Here is a 22,116-nt window from a genome sequence, read left to right on the forward strand (position 1 = left end):
TTGTTTTTGCTGACTGTATAGAGCTTCTCCTTCTTTGGCTGCAACGAATATAATCAATCTGATTTCAGTATTGACCATCTGGTGATATACATGTATAGGGTCATCTCTTGTGTTTTCGCAAGAGGGAGTTTGCTATGACCAGTGGGTTCTCTTGGCAAAACTCTGTTAGCCTTTGCTCTGCTTCATTTTGTACTCCAAGGTCAAAGTTGCCTGTTTCTCCAGGTATCTCTTGACTTCCTACTTTTGCATTCTAGTCCTCTATGATGAAAAGGACATCTTTTTTGGATGTTAGTTCCAGAAGATCCTGTCTTCATAGCACCATTAGTACTATGTACCATTAGTACTAATACATGCACTACATAGTCCTACTAGTACTACATAGTACCATTAGTACTAACACATTAGTATTAGTACATAGTACATATTATGTATAGTATTATGTATTAGAACATACATTAGTACTATGTACCATTAGTACTATAGACCATAGTACTATGGTCTTCATAGTACCATTCAACTTCAGCTTCTTCAGCATTAGTGGTTGGGGCATAGACTTGGATTATTTTGCTATTGAACGGTTTGCCTTGGAGATGAACAAAAATCATTCTGTAATTTTTGAGATTGCATCCAAGTGCTGCATTTCAGAATCTTTTCTCCAGACCATCTTGTTGGGGCTTCTCCTTTGCTTTTGGACGTGGGGTATCTTTTTTTGGTAGGATCCATCATTTTCCTGTTGATGGTTGTTCAGCAGCTAGTGGTGATTTTGGTGTTCACACAGGAGAAGATGAGCACATGTACTTCTATTCCACCATCTTAGTTTCCCATTAATTGATTAATATGGTTTATGTTTATATAAATGTATTTGAATATTCAAATAAAAAATAATATATTTATATTATATTTTCTGGTTGTATTTTTAAAAATTCTTTATGCAATAAAGTATGTTTGTTTATTTTTTATTTAAAATTTCTGGGTTTGCTGTCTTGATTAAAATTGTATTTCTAATCCAAGTTTACACATGTAATATATTTTCTCTTTTAAGATTTTGTAGCCTTTATATTTTACATTTGTCTTTTATCCATTTGTTATTTTTATATTGTGTAAAAAAAGTAGTTCAACTTTACTTTTTCCCCCAAATGGATTGCCAATTGTGCCAGCACTATTTATTAAAGAGTCAATTTTCCACTAGATTAAAATATCACTGTTTCTACATATTAAATTCTTTTTTTTTTTTTTACATATTAAATTCTCTCACGTATCAAAGTCTGTTTCTGGGCTCTTAATTACCTTTCAATGATTTATTTACTTTTTTTTTTTAACCAATATGGGACAACTTCTGAAACTTCCTCAAATCTTGCAATAATTTTAGCCATTCTCAGATATTTATTTTCTCATAAAAATGTAAACTGATTCCCATACTCCCCCTTCAAAAGTAAAAATATACTGGTATTGGTTGAATAGATAATTGGGGGTAACATTAAGTCTTCTCATCCAGGAGTACGGTATACCTTTCAGTTTGAACATATTTTGTGTCTTTCATTAAAATATTATTCTATGAACATAGAGCTTCCCTCATAGCTCAGTCTGTAAAGAATCTGCCTGCAATCAATGCGGGAGAACTTGGTTCAGTTCCTGGGTTGGGAAGATCCCCTGGAGAGGGAAATGGAAACCCACTCTGGTATTCTTACCTGGAGAATCCCATGGACAGAGGAGCCTGGCAGGCTACAGTCTATGGTGTTGCAAGAGTCAGACACGACTGAGCAACTAAGCACAGATGAACATATATCCTGTACTTTTCATGTTAAATTTGTTCCCAGTAATTTGATACTCTTTGTCACTATATGGATAGAATAATTTCTCATTTCTTCTAGGTCATTATAGCTGGTATTTAGAAAAATCTATCAACTTTGTATGTTTATCTTAGACTACCCTACCTAGTAGGGTAGCAGTTCTTTTATGAATCTCTTGCTTTTATATGTGCAATAATATCAATAAAAGTAAATTATATTTGTAAAATATTTATTTAATTCTCTTTTATTATCAAATTTACTAGAACTAATGAAATGGGTTTAGTGTAATGTAAGACTGAAAATGGTGTTAAGTTTTGGTAACTTATTTTTATTATGTTTAAGGAGTTTTCTTTAACAATTGCTTTACTAGAAATAGAGGCTAAGTTGTGTCAACTGATTTTTTAAGTTTATCAAAATCATCATATAATTTTCTCCTTTAATTTATTTATTAATCAATTAATTCATAAATATCAGATATAATCCTAGAATAACCCTACTTGATTATAGTACATTATTCTTTTTATACTGCTTGACTCTCTAATAGACAATATTTTACATAATATTTTTGTATTTGTCTTGATGCAAATGAGCTTGGTCTTTAGAATTTTTTCCACTCTATCACTCTATAAAGTTTTTGTGCCAAAAATATATTTATCTCCTAAAATGAATTGTAAGAGCTTTCCCTCTTTAAATGGTTTAGAACACTTTTTAATAATATTGAAATTATCTGATTGTTAAATTTATTAGCTAGAGCTCAGGTTTTTAAGCTAGCTGGCAGATCTTTTATCAATTTTACAATCTCTTCTTTTGTAATTGGTTTAAGTTTCCTACTTCTTCTTGGGTCAGATTGGTAGTTTATATTTTGTTATGAATCATTTATTTTGAGCTGAATGAAAATGAAAATACAACTTGTCAAAAGTTATGAAATGCAGCTACAAAAGAGCTGAGTGAAATCTGTGCCATTAAAAGCTTATTATTAGAAAAGAATAAAAGTTTCAAAAGTAAGAAAAAATGGTGAAAGTGCTAGCTGTTCAGTCATATCTGACTCTGTGCAACCCCATGAACTGTAGCCTGCCAGGCTCTTCTGTCCATGGAATTCTCCAGGCAAGAATACTGGAGTGCGTAGCCCTGAGACTGAAGAAGGAGTCCCCCAAAAGATCTATATAAATATAGTCAACTGATTTTTGACAAAGATACAAAGGCAATTTAATGGGAGAAAAAATGGTAATCTCAACAAATGGTAATAAATTGGATATGCATATGAAAAATAAAACCTTGATCTAAATCTTATAAACCTTATGTAAAGATGAACTCAAAATGGATCTAGACCTACATGCAAAAGATCAAACCATATAATTTCTAGGAGACATCATAAATCTGCAGGATCTTCATTTAGCAAAGAGTTTTTAAATACATCAAAAGCAGAATCTGTAAAAGAAAAATTTACTATTAAAATTAAAAATTTTGCTCCACAAAAGACAATGTTAAGAAACCAAGAGCACAAGCCACAAAGTGGGAGAAAATATTTTCTAGTTACATATCTCACAGTGGACTGATATTCAGAATACATAAGCTCTCAAATATCAACAAGTAAACTAACAGCCCAATTTTTAAAATAGGCAAAACAACTGAAGAGACATTTCACCAAAAAATATCTATGGATGGCAAATAAGCACATAAAAAATATGTTCAAGATCAGCAGCCATTAAAGAAATAAAAATTAAAGCCACATTGAGATATTATTGAACATCTAATAGAATAATTAAAAACAAAAACAGGAGAATAGAAAAACTAGCAGTAAAAATTGCTGGGGAAAGTTCAAGGCAGTTGAAACACTCATACATTGCTGATGACATGGAAAATTATATAGCCACAGTGGAAAAGAGTTTGTTTTTTTCTCATTATGTTAAACATAGATTTATCATATATCCCAGAAATTTTACTCCTAGGTATTTACCCAGTGAAGAGAAAAATTATGTTCCCACAAAACGGGCATGCAAATGTTTATACTTGCTTTATTCATGGTTGCCCAAACCTGAAAACAACACAGGTGTCCTTCAAGAGGTGAATAGATAAACAAATTTGGTACACTCATATAGTAGAATATTATTCAGCAGTAAAAAGATGTAAACTATTGATTTATCTAACAACATGAATGAATCCTAAATGCATTTTGTTAAGAGAAAGAAGCAAGACCCAAAGACACATGGAATGTAAATAATGTTCTTGAAAAGGCAAAATGATACAGAAAACAAAGAGATTAATCATTGTGGGGTATTAGGAATGATGGGAGCAGTTGGTTACAAACACAAGGAAATTTTTGTATTGATGGAATTGTTTGGTATGATATTGTGGTTGTAAATACATGGCTTCATGCATCTGTCAACAGAGAAGGCAATGGCAACCCACTCTAGTACTCTTGCCTGGAAAATCCCATGGACAGAGGAGCCTGGTTGGCTGCAGTCCATGAAGTTGCAAAGAGTCGGACACGACTGAGCGACTTCACTTTCACTCTTCACTTTCATGCATTGGAGAAGGAAATGGCAGCCCACTCCAGTGTTCTTGCCTGGAGAATCCCAGGGACGGCGGAGCCTGGTGGGCTGCCATCTATGGGGTCGCACAGAGTCGGACATGACTGAAGTGACTTAGCAGCAGCAGCAGCATGCGTTTGTCAAATCTTATAGAACTGTACACCACAAAGACTGAATTCTACTATGGAAACTTTTAAAAATGAATGAAGGTGTCCAGGAAACCCAACATAAAATGCAAACTGTGACAAATGAATCTAACCATTTTACAAATAAATGACTCAGCCACGCTGAGGGGATAAGACAAAACAGGAACTAATCTAAGTAATTTTCCAAAGGAAGTTTTCATTAGGTCCTGTTAAGCTAAAGACAAAAAGAACTATCTATCAACTTTGTACACTTATTGGTCAATTTGTTTCTCACAAGCGTATGAGTGAGCAATTCTGAAACTACTGTAATTACATGTGTTAACAAATAAGTAAATACAGTGTAGATATTGAAAGGCAGATTTATCACTGTTAAAGAAGTTGTAAGCAAACTAGGAATGCTAGAATGAACCCTCTTGTGTTGGATTGAAGTTGAATGAACTTTCAATTAAAAAAAAATGTATGTATGTGTATGTGTATTTACATGTATATCTCCAATGAAATAAAAACTTACTTTCACACAAAAACCTGTAGGTAAATATTTATGATAGCTTTATTCATGATTATTAAAATCTGGAAACAATTCAGGGGTCTTTTAACAAGTGACTCTATCTACCTGTTTATTATCTATCTACATAGGGGATGTGTTATGTATGTATGTAGGTTAGTTAGTATGTATCTAATTATTTTCTAACTCTGTCCAAAAGCAGAGGTAGCCTAGTAGCAACAACCACAACTATTGCCCAGATCTTGATTTTGAAATAGTATGCCTCCTTGGAGAAGTGGTAGAGTTCAAGGGTTGGGTCAAGAAAATATAACATGAATTTGTTGTTATGCCAGAAATTAAGAAAGAGCTAAATCTTTTTAAAAAGTGAAGTCAGTCAAAAGGATACAGAAACCAGCCTAGACCAATGGTCTAAACAATTTGAGCAAAAATGATACTATCAGATTACATCTCATAGAATGAAATAAATATCCATGGGCTGATAACACAAATAAATGACCAAATAAATAAATAAATGGGGAAGAAAGGACAACTTTTCTTTACAAAAGAGTTCCAGTTAATAAATATAAATCACAAAGTATTGGGTTGGCCAAAATTTCATTTGATTTTTCCTCCAGTTCTCAGGTGACTCAGTGGTAAAGAAGCTGCCTGCCAAGAAGGAGACAAGCGTCTGATCCCTGCTTCAGGAAAATCTCCTACAGAAGGAAATGGCAATCCATTCTAGTATTCTTCCCTGGAAAATCCCATGGAGAGGGAAACCTGGCAGGCTACAGTCCGTGGGGTTGCAAAGAGTTGGACATGACTTAGCAACTAAACCACCATCACTTATGGAAATACCTGAATGAAATTTCTGGCCAACTAAAGATCTCCCTTTCCAAATATTCATTAATTTTAAAGGGAAAAACAGTATGTTATATAAGACAAACTGGTCAGACACCACCTTAATCAGGTGATCAAGGTTGTCGTCACCAGTAACAAGACATATCAACATCCTATACCCACTGATATGATTCACTAAGAAGGGCACACCACAAATCCACAACTTCAACCTAATCATGAGAAAACACAGACAAACCTATATTGGGAGACACTCAACAAAATACCTGACTAGTACTCCTCAAAAAAGACAAGGAAAGCAACTGTCACAACTTGAAGGAGACTAAGAAAATCCAACAACTAAATACCAAGTGGTATCTTGGATTCGATGTCAGAATAAGAACAATAAGGGATATCCCTGAAAAAACTAGTGGAATCTAAATAAAGCCTGTAGTTGAGTTAATAATGCTGTGCCAATATTAATTTCTTATTTGTGATAACTGGGCCATAGTCATGTAGAGAAGGATGAATGAAGGGTAGACAAGAACTCTCTGCCTCAGTATTGTTTGTAATTCCTCTGTAAGTCTAAATATATTCAAAGTAAAATGTTAAAAATAAAAGACATCTCTATCTTTCTATCCAATGCCTTTATTTGATCAATTCAGCTCAGAGGCTAGAGTTCCCCAGCTTCAGGGAAACTTCAGCCTTTTTTGCCATGGAGATGGGATGGTCCTTCCAGAAATACATAAGCTGATACTGCCCTTTTTTGATAGGATGTACAGACTTCCAAGCATCAGAGCTCTTTTCTGATTCTCAGTTCATGAATCCCTCATCATTAGTTCTCAGGTGTTTATTCAGTCTGGAGAAGAAGTCCTACTCGTGTACTTCAGTTGGCCTGGTAGGACTAACTCTGGCTCAGATGCAGTAGTCTCCATAGCTGCTGTTTCTTATAGTCTGATTCTCAAAGGAGAAAACTGATGGACAAATTGTAAGGAAAGCCAGCCAAAAATCTACAGGCATCACCTTTAAGACTCACCTAAGTTCCATGCCCAAACTACAAACACACCAACTAGATCGCTTTTTTATGTTCAGTCTGTTTCAATGGGACATCATATTTCCAGTTCAAGAGGTCTTAACTTCTTAGAACCCACCTTTTCTAGGGAAGTAGATTGAACAAAAAAGTTACCTTTCTAGATACTACTATTTATTATTATTAATAATTGCCTTGATACGTGATGGTGGATAGGTTTAACCTTCTTTGTCAACTCCAGTTTACAAACTTTAAACATTAAACTTCATTTTGTATCCTAGGTATCTTGCAGGTCTTACCTTAAACTAAGCCGTGTCTGATTGTCATTCCTTTGTAAGTAAATGTTCATTTCTCTCCAGCTGTATTAAAGTTTCTCTCTTCTTACATATTCTGTAGTTTTGCTATAAGATGAACAAAGACATTTTTATTTATTTTGAATATCATAATTCTATCTCTCATCAATGCAGAAAAATTCTCATCTTTTATCTCTGTAAATATTATTTCTTGTCCATTAGTCTGGTTCTATCCTTCTGGGAGTCTAATTTTAGGTGTGTTACTTCATGTTTGGCTCTTTGAATTACATTGTGAATGATTTTTCAGATTCACCTTCCAATTCATCAGTTCTTTATCCAACTATGTCTAGCTAGCTTTTAAACCATTCATTATTTTTTAAGCTCAAGTGTTCTGTTTTTGTTTCTGGAGGTTTGTTTGGTTCTCTTTAGAACCATTCTTCCTTTTTAGTCTTTTCTTTGATAGTCATAGGTTAAATTTCTTCTTTTATCTCTTTAAATATTTATGTGTGCTTATTGTGTAGAATTCCTAGGTGGCTCGGAGGTAAAGAATCCACCTGCCAATGCAGGAGATGAAAGATATGTGGGTTCAATCCCTGGACTGGGAAGGTCCTCTGGAGGAGGAAATGGGAACCCACTCCAGTATTCTTGCCTGGGAAAATCCCATGGATGGACAGAGGCACCTGGCAGACTACAGTCCATGGGGTCACAAAGAGTTAGACATGACTTAGCGAGTGGGCATGAGCACATTTTATATGTTGTGCCTGCTAACTAGGAAATCTGGTCTTTGTGGGATGATTTTACTATTTGTAGAGAGTGTAAGGAAACTCTCACTCATGGTGCCTTTTCTCCTAAGGGTTCTATTTGTGTTTTAATTGTTTGCTTGCATTTATTAACTTTCATATGGAGAATTATTAGAAGTTTGGGTTAAGGTATGTTCTTTGATAGAGTTGAATTACCCACCAGAAAGCATTTTCAATTAAATGCTTTTTTTTGGGGGGGGGGAGGGCGCCTATACATGTACTGCAAAATTTGGCCCCAAACTCACAGAGTTTATGCTATAAATTCCCAAGGAAGATACGATTTCCTTTACATTTCAAGCTAAGGAAAGTGTCTTTTCTGTCTCCCTTTGTAGGGCACGTTCCTTCTACCCCTGGTTTGTCCTTTCCCTGAGTGTCATCCTTTGGGAGGGAGCTCTGATCTGACTTCCCACCTTGTGCCGACCTTAAGCTTTGTCCCTGTTCCCAGATCAGCCCTTGAAAATGGAAACTCTAATTTGCTTGGAATAAGCAGATATCCCAGGGCAGCCATTGGCTCACTAGCCATGTATTTTTCTGGATTATTGCTTTAGTATTATTTTCGGCTGTAAGTATTGTCCTTCCATTTGTCAGCCTAGCTATGAGTTAAACTTATGTATATTTAAATGTTTTATCCAGTATTTTCAGGTATTTTACATGAGAGGGGTCTTCAGACTATTTTAGCTCACTATATAGCCAGAAACAGGTGTCTCCATCATGCTTATTTCTGTGTCCAACTTGTTCAAATTTCACATGCATATACAATTGAACAACTTATTTATTTTTATGTACAACCAGGTCTCTTAGATTGTAGTTCTTTGAAGGACTCAGCTTTCCTTTCTGCCCCTGTCCACACCCTTCTCTTTATTTTCACTGCTCACCACTGAAATTTCTTAATTAAAACGAGTCCAAACAGAACATAGTAATTCTTCCATCAGAGATATATATGCTTATAAAGCATCTTTGCTAAGATCAAAATAAAAGGTGCATTTTTATATTTAAAATCTTTTCCCTTTTCCAGCTCTGCTTCCAGTCTAACAGTGGTAAAGGCATAGATCACATCTCTGGTAAATCAGAATAGCCAAAGATGGAATCTGAATACTTAAGAAATAATCATATCATTTCATCAGATAAAATATATCTATTCAGTAGATTATTGCTAAGCACCAGGTATAATAGAGCAAGTGAGCCCTACCCAACCCCCACCCCATGACACTGAGCATATGCAGTGTGAAATACTAACAGGTGCACAAGCAAAATCAGTTCACAAGTCCAAAAAAACTTGCACCAAGTTTAACTCCTGAGAGGTCTCCCCTCTATTTCCTTCCTTCCCCATTTCTTTCCTTCCCCTTCCCTAATGCAACCCTCACAGAGAAATATCTGGAAGGAATCTCAACTCTCCCTGTAGCTGAAAGATTAAATAAAGTATACACAATAACCAACAAAACTCAGCAAATCCCCAAGTTTTGCCCTTTTGAAAGGAAATCACTTTTTCCTAAAGAAAGAGAAAATTTAAGTTAGATTCATTAAAAATGGCTGGCTGACACAGTTTGTATTTTTGAGAAAGTCGGTCTGTTTAATGTAATGCACTGTCCAATTTAAAAGAAGTGGTCCCTTATTAGAGATATGATTTATTCTTAGATAAATCATTGATTTACGGCTCACTGGGGTATATATTGAATACTGTCAAAAAATGAAAGGACACCCTAAACTATCTGCAGTGCCGCAGCTCCTCACTCTGAAAAGGATGTGAGGCAGCTGAGACCCCTGGGTGTTAAATGTAATCTTTGCCTGGGATAAAAGCACAGAGAATTGCTGATCTTTATAAAAAGATCTGTCTCTACCCACTGCCTTCCTCCTCTCTCTTCTACCACAGTGCAGTTCATCGTCAGAAAGCTCAGAATTAAAAATTAAGGGGGAAAATAGGTTGTGTTTGTGTCATTTAAAAAAATCTGCAGCCAGACAGGACTCTTTTTTAATGCTTGCTGGAGGAAAGTTAATCACTGAAACAAATATAGCTTCTTGATGGTAATGGATAAATTTGACTACAGAAATAATGGAAAACCTATAGAAAAACAGGAAATATGTTTCCCCAATCTTACTGTTATCATCAATTGAATGAAATGTAGTACTGGCTGCCAAAAATAACTACATAAAAAACTCATGTAGCACCAATTCCCAATTCTTAGAGTCAGAACTTATGCCTTTATTTTCACTCTGAGATTTCATTCTTTTATCTGTATGGAATCGATGTTGATAACTTTTACATCAACGGTGTCTATCCTGACTTCTCACCTCCACAGAACACCCCCAATTTGAAGTCTCCTAATACTTTCCACCGCCCCTGACCTCGGACGTGGGGTTGCTCCTCTCAGCCACCGCCCCTGACCTTGGACATGGGACACTACTATGTGTAAAGTAGATAATTAAGGAGAACCTACAGCATAGCACAGGGAACTCTACGCACTGCTCTGTGGTGACCTGAAGGGCCACACAGGCAGCCGAGCTGGTTTCCTGTTTGCTGTAGCAAAATGAGAGGCAGAATGTCCCTGCGTCAGAGTCCTTCTCAGCATGGGAACAAAAGGTTTGAGGCTTTGTCTCTTCAAAGTGGCCCCCTCCCAGCATTCTGGCTCCCATGTGTTGGTCTGAGAGCAGGTTCTGTGGAAGATCCACAGCCTAGAGCTGCCCCACCAGCTACCTCAAGGCATGGCCCTTAGGGGTGGGGGATGCAGCCAGAAAAATGCTCAAACTACTGCGCAATTGCACTCATCTCACATGCTAGTAAAGTAATGCTCAAAATTCTCCAAGCCAGGCTTCAGCAATACATGAACTGTGAACTTCCAGATGTTCAAGCTAGTTTTAGAAAAGACAGAGGAACCAGAGATCAAATTGCCAACATCCGCTGGATCATCAAAAAAGCAAGAGAGTTCCAGAAAAACATCTATTTCTGCTTTATTGACTATGCCAAAGCCTTTGACTGTGTGGATCACAACAAACTGTGGAAAATTCTGAAAGAGATGGGCATACCAGACCACCTGACCTGCCTCTTGAGAAACCTGTATGCAAGTCAGGAAGCAACAGAACTGGACATGGAACAACAGACTGGTTCCAATAGGAAAAGGAGTATGTCAAGGCTGTATATTGTCACCCTGCTTATTTAACTTATATGCAGAATACATCATGAGAAATGCTGGCTGGACGAAAGACAAGCTGGAATCAGATTGCCGGGAGGAATATCAATAACCTCAGATATGCAGATGACACCACCCTTATGGCAGAAAGTGAATAACTAAAGAGCCTCTTGATGAAAGTGAAAGAGGAGAGTGAAAAAGTTGGCTTAAAGCTCAACATTCAGAAAACTAAGATCATGGCATCTGGTCCCATCACCTCATGGGAAATAGATGGGGAAACAGTGGAAACAGTGGCTGACTTTATTTTTTTGGGCTCCAAAATCACTGCAGATGGTGATTACAGCCATGAAACTAAAAGACGCTTACTCCTTGGAAGGAAAGTTATGACCAACCTAGACAGCATATTAAAAAGCAGAGACATCATTTTGCCAACAAAGGTCTGTCTGGTCAAGGCTATGGTTTTTCCAGTGGTCATGTATGGATATGAGAGTTGGATTGTGAAGAAAGCTAAGCACAGAAGAATTGATGCTTTTGAACTGTGGTGTTGGAGAAGACTCTTGAGAGTCCCTTGGACTGCAAGGAGATCCAACCAGTCCATCCTGAAGGAGATCAGTCTTGGGTGTTCATTGGAAGGACTGATGCTGAAGCTGAAACTCCAATACTTTGGCCACCTCATGCAAAGAGTTGACTCATTGGAAAAGACCCTGATGCTGGGAGGGACTGGCGGCAGGAGGAGAAGGGGAAAACAGAGGATGAGATGGCTGGATGGCATCACCAACTCGATGGACATGAGTTTGGGTAAACTCCAGGAGTTGGTGATGGAGAGGGTGGCCTGGCGTGCTGCGGTTCATGGGGTTGCAAAGAGTCGGATATGACTGAGCAACTGAACTGAACGGAATACTTTCCACTTGAATACTCAACTGACACATCAAGTTCAGTGGAACCAAAACAGAGCCTTAACCCCTTTTTCCTCCTTTTCTTTCCAACTGAAATCCTTTTCAACTTTACCATTTTACTCAAGGGCCCCAGAACTCTTCTGGTCTCCCAGTTAAGGAATTTTGAAGACATCTTTCACTTGAGTTTTTTTTTTTTCAGCCCCTTTCACTGATTTGGCACCAAATCATATCACTCTTTTTATGAAATGACCCTTGGATACACCCCCTTACTCTCCATTCTCATTTTTGCTTTGTTCAGTCACCAAGTGGTGTCCAACTATTTGTGACCCTGTGGACTGCAGCATGCCAGGCCTCCCTGTTCCTCACCATCTCCTGGAGTTTGCCCAAGTTCATGTCCATTGAATCGGTGATTCCATCCAACCATCTCATCTTCTGTCGCCCTCTTCTCCTTCTGCCTTCAATCTTTCCCATTATCAGAGTCTTTTCCAATGAGTCAGCTGTTCACATCAGGTGGCCAAAGTATTGGAGTTTCCGCTTCAGCATCAGTCCTTTCATTGAGTATTTGGGGCTGATTTCCTTTAGGACTGACATTGCCAACACTCAAACCCAACCTCACATTGCTTCAGCTCTCACTTTATTTATTTATTAAAAATGTATTTATTTGGTTGTGTTGTGTTTTTCGTTGTAGCACATGTGTCTAGTTGCTCCACAGCATGTGAGATCTTAGTTTCCTGATCAGAGATGGAAGCCATGTCCTCTGTGTTGCAAGGTGGATTCTTAACCACTGGACCACTGGGGAAGTTTATCCCTCTCTTTAAAAGGTTTTTTTTTGTGGAGCTCCTTGACTCCTTCCACTCCTGTCTCTCTGCCCCTTTCAATTATTTCTTCTGAATGTAATTCCAAGAACAACACTAAAGAGCTTCTGCCTTCTTGTCCAACATTATAGCTTGCTTTCTCCATCATCACACCCATTCCTTTCCTAACTTTTTGCCTATTTTGTGTTCCATCCTGGGAATGTCAATCTTCCCATTCCCTAATATCTGTCTATCCAAATCCATCTCATTCTTCAAATTCACATATGTAAATTTAGTAAAAAATGAGTTTAATTTATCATGTATTTTGAAATGCAACAATTAATTAATAGACTGGATAACCAAATCCAGTTACTCTTCCCTTCCTGTCCTTCTCTAGCCCCAACAAGTATATCTAAATATTGTAAAAGCATCATCTCTCCCTCAGAGACAAGGCAGAGCCATATCTTTATTTTAATTGAGTTCTGTCTTCCTCTAAAGATGATCCAACTGTGTCTATTGCAAATTTTCTATTATTATATTGATGCCAGATATAACATAATGATCCTATTTTACAGTGTATAATAAATGCAGTTTTTCATAATCCCTACTGCACATGGACAAGTGCTAGTTTCCATCTTACAGGCTCTGGCAGAATGTTACAGACACTCTCATCTGCAGAATTAGGGGCCCCACCACTTTCAGGGTCTTTTGGTCTCCCATGTTTCTCTTATTATGGATTTGGAGCATCATCTTCTGGTTTCATGGAGCCTGGACACTATACTTCCTTTATGATACGATGGAGGACTCAGTCACTCAGAGACAGAATAGATTGCTTTTCCCAAAGATAGTTCCTTAATTTTGTCCTGAATTCCTCTGATGGACAACTGGCATGAACAATCCCTACCTAACATATACAAAGTGAATTCTGCTTCAGAGAAACCCCACTGGTTCCTGAGCTTATGGCAAGAGTCTCTGCTGTGTGGTCTGAGAATTTCAGCAACAGGCTCTGAAGGTCTGCAGAAAGCTACACAAGAATTCCAAACTCAAAATGATTTTTATGTCATCTACTGGAAATAATGGACAATACTGTCTGGAAAACTGTAATTGGTTCTCATGCTTGTTATAGTGTTTTTATATAAACTGGGAAAAAATGAAAATCTTCATATGTATTTGAGTTCAGCAGTTTAAACTATCACTTCGAACAAAACTTAAACTAATTCTAATAAATACATTTGGAATAACTGACCAAATAAACCTACTTAAGATTATGATAATTTTATGAGCACAGGTTTTATGAATATAAAACTTGTAATATATACCATTCATAAATTAGCAATCTGACTTTAGTCCTTTAAAATGTATTGTAGTTATTAATTATCTTATGTTTCCACTTGAAAAAATTATTTTCAATCTTTTGGCCACAGAAGTTTTGGAAAATATTTCTGTCCAAAAGAAAGTCATCTTGAATACCAAATAGGACAATCATGACTGGGAGATGTGGGTTAATGAGGAGTAAACACCATGCATAAGTATTAACCAAAGTCAGAATCAAGGTTTGTGCAGGTTGATTTTGTTCTGTCCCAGCCTCCCAGCTTGACAATACATGCTCTTCACCACTCTCAACTATAAGAAATGCAAGTCTTCAAGTACACCATGCTTTCTATAATTTTGATGAAAATTCCCAGAACATGGTTGCACAACACATGGCATTTCCTGGGAAAAATCCTCTTCGCATATGTCTTTGCAGGGGCCTCCTGGAAGGAGAAGGCTAGAAGGAGGCCTCCTAGCTTCCTTCCTCCTGTATTTTCCTATTCCTATTTCATTTACTGTCACCCCCTCATCATGCAGAGCAGTGTAACTCTGCCCCTGAACATGCTTCACTGTTGAGAGCATATAGCTTACAAAGGCCCTCCTATTACCAAGAAACACCCTAGCCCACAAGACGGGGAAATTAGAACTAATTTTAAACAGCATTTTTATCCCTATAAACCATCCTGTGTTATATCTGTCACGTGCTGCAAGTGGGCAAGGGGTTAGTTGAGATGATTTTGGCTTTGCACGGGTGACCACAGCTGGGCAGGTGGCATCAGGCTGCCTTTGCTGGCTGGAGCACCTGCGGGGCAGGAAGCCGCACACTGTGGGTGGGACAAAGCCTGTGCCAGGGAAAAGGAGATTAGAGGGCAGACGAAGACAGAAAGGACTGCACTCAATCTTCTTTTCAAATACTTAAAAGTGGCAGATAAAAGGAAAAGGCACTGCTCCCCTGATGGTTCTGATAAGAAACATAGAGAAGCCATTACATTAGAGGTGAGATGTGAGGAGACAGAACTTGGAGAGCTCATATCCCTCAGTGAGACCAGCGGAAGCCTGGGTTGGCTGCAGTCCCCCGAGAAGCAGGAAAGAAAGCCTCACCAGACTGCCATCCCTCCCTACCACACACACACAACACTGCCTGTGAGCCTCCTATGGGGAGTTTGAGACCCACAAACTAGTCCCATGTTACCTTTTCTGAGGCCAGATTTCTCACAGTTGTCTCAGGAGTAGCTTCTAGATGACAGGTCAAAAGTAAAATACTCAGGTGGAGATTTCACAACATCTAGCCATCTGTGCTGGTGAGTGAGTTGCTCTCTGTTGGTGTTTGGAGATGGGCAGCTCAAATAAACTCTTAGTGATTAATATTTATTTGGAATGAGAACTCTATGCTAATGCTGTGAAGACAAAGGTAAATTCACTTTCATGAATGACTTCACAGAAAGTACAATTATTTCCACCTATTTCTTATGGATTCTGACCTTTCTTTTATTTTCATTTTAACCATGACACTTATCACTCATGGGAATTTTTTTCGGAATCTAATGCCTTTTCAAAAAAATTTTTAAGTGAGTAGATCAATTAAAACTAAATAAACATTGTACTTCCTTGGCAGTCCAGTGGTTAAGACTCCACACTACCACTGCAGGGGGGCATGGATTTCATACCTGGTTGGGGTACTAAGATCCCACATGTCATGGGGAGTGGCCAAAAATTAAAAATAAATAAAAATCTAAATAAACATATATGAAGAGGACCAAGACACAGTCCTTGCCTTGGGAAACTTGCACTGGATTGAGGGACATAGGTATACTCAAAGCAGACTGACAAGGCAAATAGGAGTTCCATGGAGATCTGAGGGAAGGATTCATGGGGAAAGGAGCATTTAAGGAAGGAATGGAAGATGATAAGGAGCAGAAGAGCATGCCAGCCAGATGGGACAATGTATATGAAGCTCCTAAGTTGGACAAGAATTTGGCTAGTTAGAGGAACTGAGAGCAGAGAGGGGCTGCTTGAGCACAGACACCAGAGGAAGGTGGTAGGCAGTGAAATTGCCAAGGTGACCGAGGGGAAGCTGCTATGAGAACTGTAGGATGGTCAAGATAAAGCTGACAGGAGAGAGGGCAGTTAGACCACTGCATGTGTGCTCAGTCGTGTCTGACTCTTTGTTACCCCATGGACTGCAGCCCACCAGGCTCCTCTGTCCATGGGGCTCTCCAGTCAAGAATACTGGATTGGGTTGCATTGCCCTCCTCCAAGGAACCGTCCAGACCCAGGAATCGAATCCCATCTCCTGCATTGGCAGGTGGGTTCTTTGCCACTGAGTCACCTGGGAAGTCCCAGTTGGACCACATCACTCCCCACCTAAACAGCTGTGCCCTCATCTCCTTCTTAGATGCTGCCCCAGGCTTCTCTGTTATTTTAGGAAACACTTTTGTGGGATCAATTACTGGTTAATTGGCTACTGGTCAAATATGCTGGCCAGCTGATTTGTTTGGCTCTGATGGCGATAAACTATAGTGCCAATTTTCTTATAATTTCATTCTTTCATTTACATATGTATCAACTCAAAACTTATTAAGTCGTTATCATACCCTTATTTGTCACTTCATCCGCACTTAAATTTTTTTCTTTATTGTTTCTGTTGTTATATAGTCATCTACCTCTACATGGTGTCATCCATAGTTGGTCAAATCTAAGAACATTCCCATCAAAAGCTAAGAGGCAAGAGGTCAGTTAGCAATGAAATCTCCATTCATAAGTTTTAGTAGGACAATCTTGGAATCCTTGTCATGATCCAATTGATAAAAACTTCCCAAGAATATAACCTATCAAATATGCAAGGTTGTTTACTTCAGAAAAGTGACTCGACATCAAAAGATACATACATTGTATATTCTATACACTGTATTATTATATTCCATACACTGTATTAACACAAGTTGTACTAAAAGATAATGCTAGGGTGGAGTAAGAGGAAGAAAGGAGAAATGCTAGTTTTACAATTCACCTAGAAGAAATAGGAAAATAAGAAATCGAAATACAAATCCATTCTCAATGAAATTACAGAACAACTAAAATCTCCAATTGTGATGCATGGGAAAATAATACCGTGAAAGTCAAGCACAGATGTGGAAGATGCCTAGAGAGGATTCTAATGATTGCAGACCTTGGACACAACTGCCAGAGGCTGTTTCTTCAAAGCAGATGTCGTACCCTGTATCACAAGCCCTTGTTCAGAATATTGAGAATGGGTGCTCAGAGTGGTGGCAGGGCATCCCTGAGTCAGGTTTAACTGCAGGTTCTCAAAAGCAGGAGTGGACGTCACAGAGGGAAGTTATATTTGAAAGACATGGATTGCCTATGAAGTGAGGTGAAGGAGAGGAACTCAAGGAGCAGCTTAGCAGTGCCAGTCTCAGTCGATTGGGAAGAGAAAAGGGCAAAGAACTCTCAGACCCAACCTTGCCCAGTAGGGGGAGTCCTTGCAAACCTGGAAGACAGCCCAGGAAATTTCCTAACACAAACATCTGGCAAATAGTTGGTATGGAAGAGTCTTTATATATAAAATGAGTAATGATACAAACTACCGCATAATTGCATTCATCTCATACGCTAGTAAAGTAATGCTCAAAATTCTCCAAGCCAGGCTTCAGCATATGTGAACCGTGAACTTCCAGATGTTCAAGCTGGTTTTAGAAAAGGCAGAGGAACCAGAGATCAAATTGCCAACATCCGCTGGATCATCAAAAAAGCAAGAGAGTTCCAGAAAAACATCTATTTCTGCTTTATTAACAATGCCAAAGCCTTTGACTGTGTGGATCACAATAAACTGTGGAAAATTCTGAAAGAGATGGGAATACCAGACCATCTGACCTGCCTCTTGAGAAACCTGTATGCAAGTCAGGAAGCAACAGTTAGAGCTGGACATGGAACAACAGACTAGTTCCAAATAGGAAAAGGAGTACGGAAAGGCTGTATACTGTCACCCTGCTTATTTAACTTATATGCAGAGTACATCATGAGAAACACTAGGCTGGAGGAAGCACAAGCTGGAATCAAGATTGTCAGGAAAAACAGCAATACCTTCAGATATGCAGATGACACCACCCTTATGGCAGAAAGTGAAGAAGAACTAAAGAGTCTTTTGATGAAAGTGAAAGAGGAGAGTGAAAGAGTTGGCTTAAAGCTCAACATTCAGAAAACGAAGATCATGGCATCTGGTCCCATCACTTCATGGGAAATAGATGGGGAAACAGTGGAAACAGTGGCTGACTTTATTTTTTTGGGCTCCAAAATCACTGCAAATGGTGATTGCAGCCATGAAATTAAAAGATGCTTACTCCTTGGAAGGAAAGTTATGACCAACCTAGATAGCATATTTAAAAGCAGAGACATTACTTTGCCAACAAAGGTCCATCTAGTCAAGGCTATGGTTTTTCCAGTGGTCATGTATGGATGTGAGAGTTGGACTATAAAGAAAGCTGGGTGCCGAAGAATTGATGCTTTTGAACTGTGGTGTTGGAGAAGACTCTTGAGAGTCCCTTGGACTGCAAAGAGATCCAACCAGTCCATCCTAAAGGAGATCAGTCCTGGGTGTTCATTGGAAGGACTGATGTTGAAGCTGAAGCTCCAATACTTTGGCCACCTCATGCAAAGAGCTGACTCATTGGCAAAGACCCTGATGCTGGGAAAGATTGGGGGCAGGAGGAGAAGGGGACAACAAAGGGTGAGATGGTTGGATGGCATCACCGACTCGATGGACACGGGTTTGGGTGGACTCAGGGAGTTGGTGATGGAAGGGAGGCCTGGCGTGCTGTGGTTCATGGGGTTGCAGAGTTGGACACAACTGAGCCACTGAACTGAACTGAACTGAATGATACAAAGGAAACTCGAATAGGACCTAAGTAGAAACAGTACAAAGGGGAAGCAGGCGGTACAGAGCAAAGAAAGAAAAAAAAACAGCAAAGAAAAGTAACTCAACAAATCTTTGCCACAGAGTAGGATGAAAACAATGACTAGCATGATGGCAAAAATTAAAATCTTAAAGTAATTGTACAAAATGAAAATGCAGGGGCTCAGAGTTGCTTAATTAATGTTATCATTAGAACTTAAGAAGCAAGAGAAAGGGAAAAAACACTTGGCTGAGGAGAAGGGCTATCAAGACCTTGTTTATGGAAGCTCTTGTCAGTAGAACTGAATGAGGCTGGAAGGGAGGGGACCCCCACTGATGGGCCTGCCTCATCAGAAGAGACAACTTTGCCCTAAAGCAAAATGGTAAAATGGGGGAAAGCATCTGAGCCAGGAGTCGCCAGAGGGAAAGGTCATTACTTTATTAGTTTGTTTTTTTAATCTGAAATTGAAAAAAAAAACCACCAAAAAACCAAAAACTGAAATTGAAATAATTTACTTTTGAGATAAATATTAATACACAATTATGAATCTATTTCAAAAATCTCATGCTGTGCAAAGTTCTTCTGTACTGAAAGATTACACTGTATTTGAATTTCAAATCGAACAAAAGAGCATTCATTTAAAAAGTGTTCTTCTATACTTTCATAGTCTTCAAAAGGTAAAATGATATGACAATCAGCAAGAAAAGCTGTGATTGCAATAAATTCTTATTCTAGATCAAATATTTTCAAAATAAATGAGCTATAAATATAATAGTATTGAAATTGATGCAGGTAACTCTAGTCAAGAAGCTTTCTCTGTATTTTAAGAAACAAAAACAATGAAAAAAACAAACCATAAGTGTTTTCTTAGAGACAACTGTAGCTTTTTGATTGATTAAAAACATCTGCAGTCAGAGTTTCACTACTGTCTAGAATGTAGAAAGTTAAATTGTGTGTCATTCCTGCATGACTAGCTCAAAAAAGTAAAAATAAACCATAAAATAAACCACAAGATCATAGCTTTTATTTAACCCAACAGAGAATTGAGATTTCAGGGCAAAAAGTATCCACAAATCCAGATACCAATGGGCCCATCCAAGGAGAAAGAGACATGAACACTGGGTCATCTATGTCAGAGAGTGGGAGGAAGGGACACCAGGAACCATCCAAGAAGGTGAAAAGAACTCAAGTGAAGGCTGAGTGTGAGCTACATGATGATACAGAATCCCTAGGAACTACAAATATGAATGGAACTCACACTCACAAGCCATTCTCCACCAACCTCCACAGGGTCTCACATATACACAACAGCAAAGAAAAGCAGGGCAAGAGGTGGGAGAGAGTTTCCCTTGGAGGTGCAAGCTGGAAGAGAGGAGTGGCTGCTGCTGCGGGAAGTGCACAAAGCCAATCTGAATCTTTCCTACCTGCCTCAAGGTGAAAACCCAGTGTAGCTGGTGGGTGGGGGTGGGCGGTAAAACAATAAACCCTTTACTCATGGAGAAGGAGCAGTCAAGAGTTCTGGCAATTGCGAACAAAACTGCCATAAATATTTGTGTACAAGGCTTTGCACAAACATAAGTTTTCATTTCTTTTAATAAATACCTACTAGTTGGACAGCTGGATCATATACAAGGTTTGTTTAAAACAAACTGCCATCTGGCTTCCAAAGTGGCTGAACCATTTTGTTTTCCTACTACAATGGATGTTATAATAAATGGTAGGATTCCTTGTCTCAATTATATGTATATGTAAAAATCATATATATTTATATATTCATATATATTCTTTTATATATAAATACATTCCCTGATAGCTCAGTTGGTAAAGAATCTGCCTGCAATGCAGGAGACCCTGGTTCGATTCCTGGGTAGGGAAGATCCGCTGGAGAAGGGAAAGGCTACCCACTCCAGTATTCTGGCCTGGAGATTTCCACAGACTGTATAGTCTATGGGGTTACAAAGAGTCGGACATGACTGAGCAACTTGCACTTTCACTTCACTTCACAATTTATATACAAAGATAAATTCATTTATATATGTCTTCATTTATTTATATATAAGCATATATATATTCATTTCCTATAAATATATATAATATAAATATAATATACAAACATATAAATGAATATATTTCTATATATATATACCCATACCACAAATGTACCACAAGTTCTTCACTTTATCCGTTAATCTATCAGTAGACACTTTGGTTGCTTAGGTTGTCTCCATATCTTGGCTACAGTTCATGGGGTAGCAGAGTTGGACATGACTTAGCAACTAAACAACAACAAATATCTCGGCTATTATAAATAATGCTGCAGTGAACATGGGGGTGCAGGTATCTTTCTGAGTTAGTGTTTTTGTTTTCTTTAGATATATTCCAAGAGGTGAAGTTGCTAGATCATAAGATAACTCAATTTTTAACTTTTTGAGGATCCTTCATAGTGACTGAACCAACTTAGAATCACATCAGTAGTGCATAAGGGTTCCCTCTTTGCTGCATCCATGATAGCATTTTTAAATCTATTGTCTCTTTGATCATGGCCAAAAGGAAAAATTTCTAAATATAAAATTCTAAATAAAATAATCATTATTTACAGATATATTTCTTTTATCTAAAAGATTAAAGAATCTGTAGTAAAATGACTATAAATAACAAAAAAATTAAGCGAAGCAGTTGGGCAGAAAATTAGTATCCAGAAATCAAAAGTCATGATATATTCAAACTACAACTACATAGAATATGATGAGGTAAAAGGCCCCACTTTATAATAACATTAAAAAAAGGAAAAGTGCCCAGGAATAAAAGAGGAAAGTGTGCAAAATCAAAACAAAGAAAAAAGTAAATAGAAATAGATATCAATAGAAAAATAAACCATATCAAACATAATATCATATTATTATTTAATCAGAATCAAAAATTATAAAACCATTTCTCCCAAAGATAATCTTGACTGTAATCTATATCGATCAAAGTATCAATAAATTTTTTTCTCTGGGAGTAGATAAACTGCCTCTGACGTTCATATCAAACAAATAAAAATAGACCTCTCCCATAAACCTGAAGGAATGCTATAATCACAACAAAACAGTCAAATGTATTTTAATTACAATAATTAAAACATACTGATCATATAGAAAGAGATGCAAATACATGTAGAAGTTTAAGTATTTGGTAAACATAGTGAGCC

The sequence above is a fragment of the Dama dama genome, chromosome 19 (assembly GCF_033118175.1).
Source record: "Dama dama isolate Ldn47 chromosome 19, ASM3311817v1, whole genome shotgun sequence".
NCBI classification, from domain to species: Eukaryota; Metazoa; Chordata; class Mammalia; order Artiodactyla; family Cervidae; genus Dama; species Dama dama.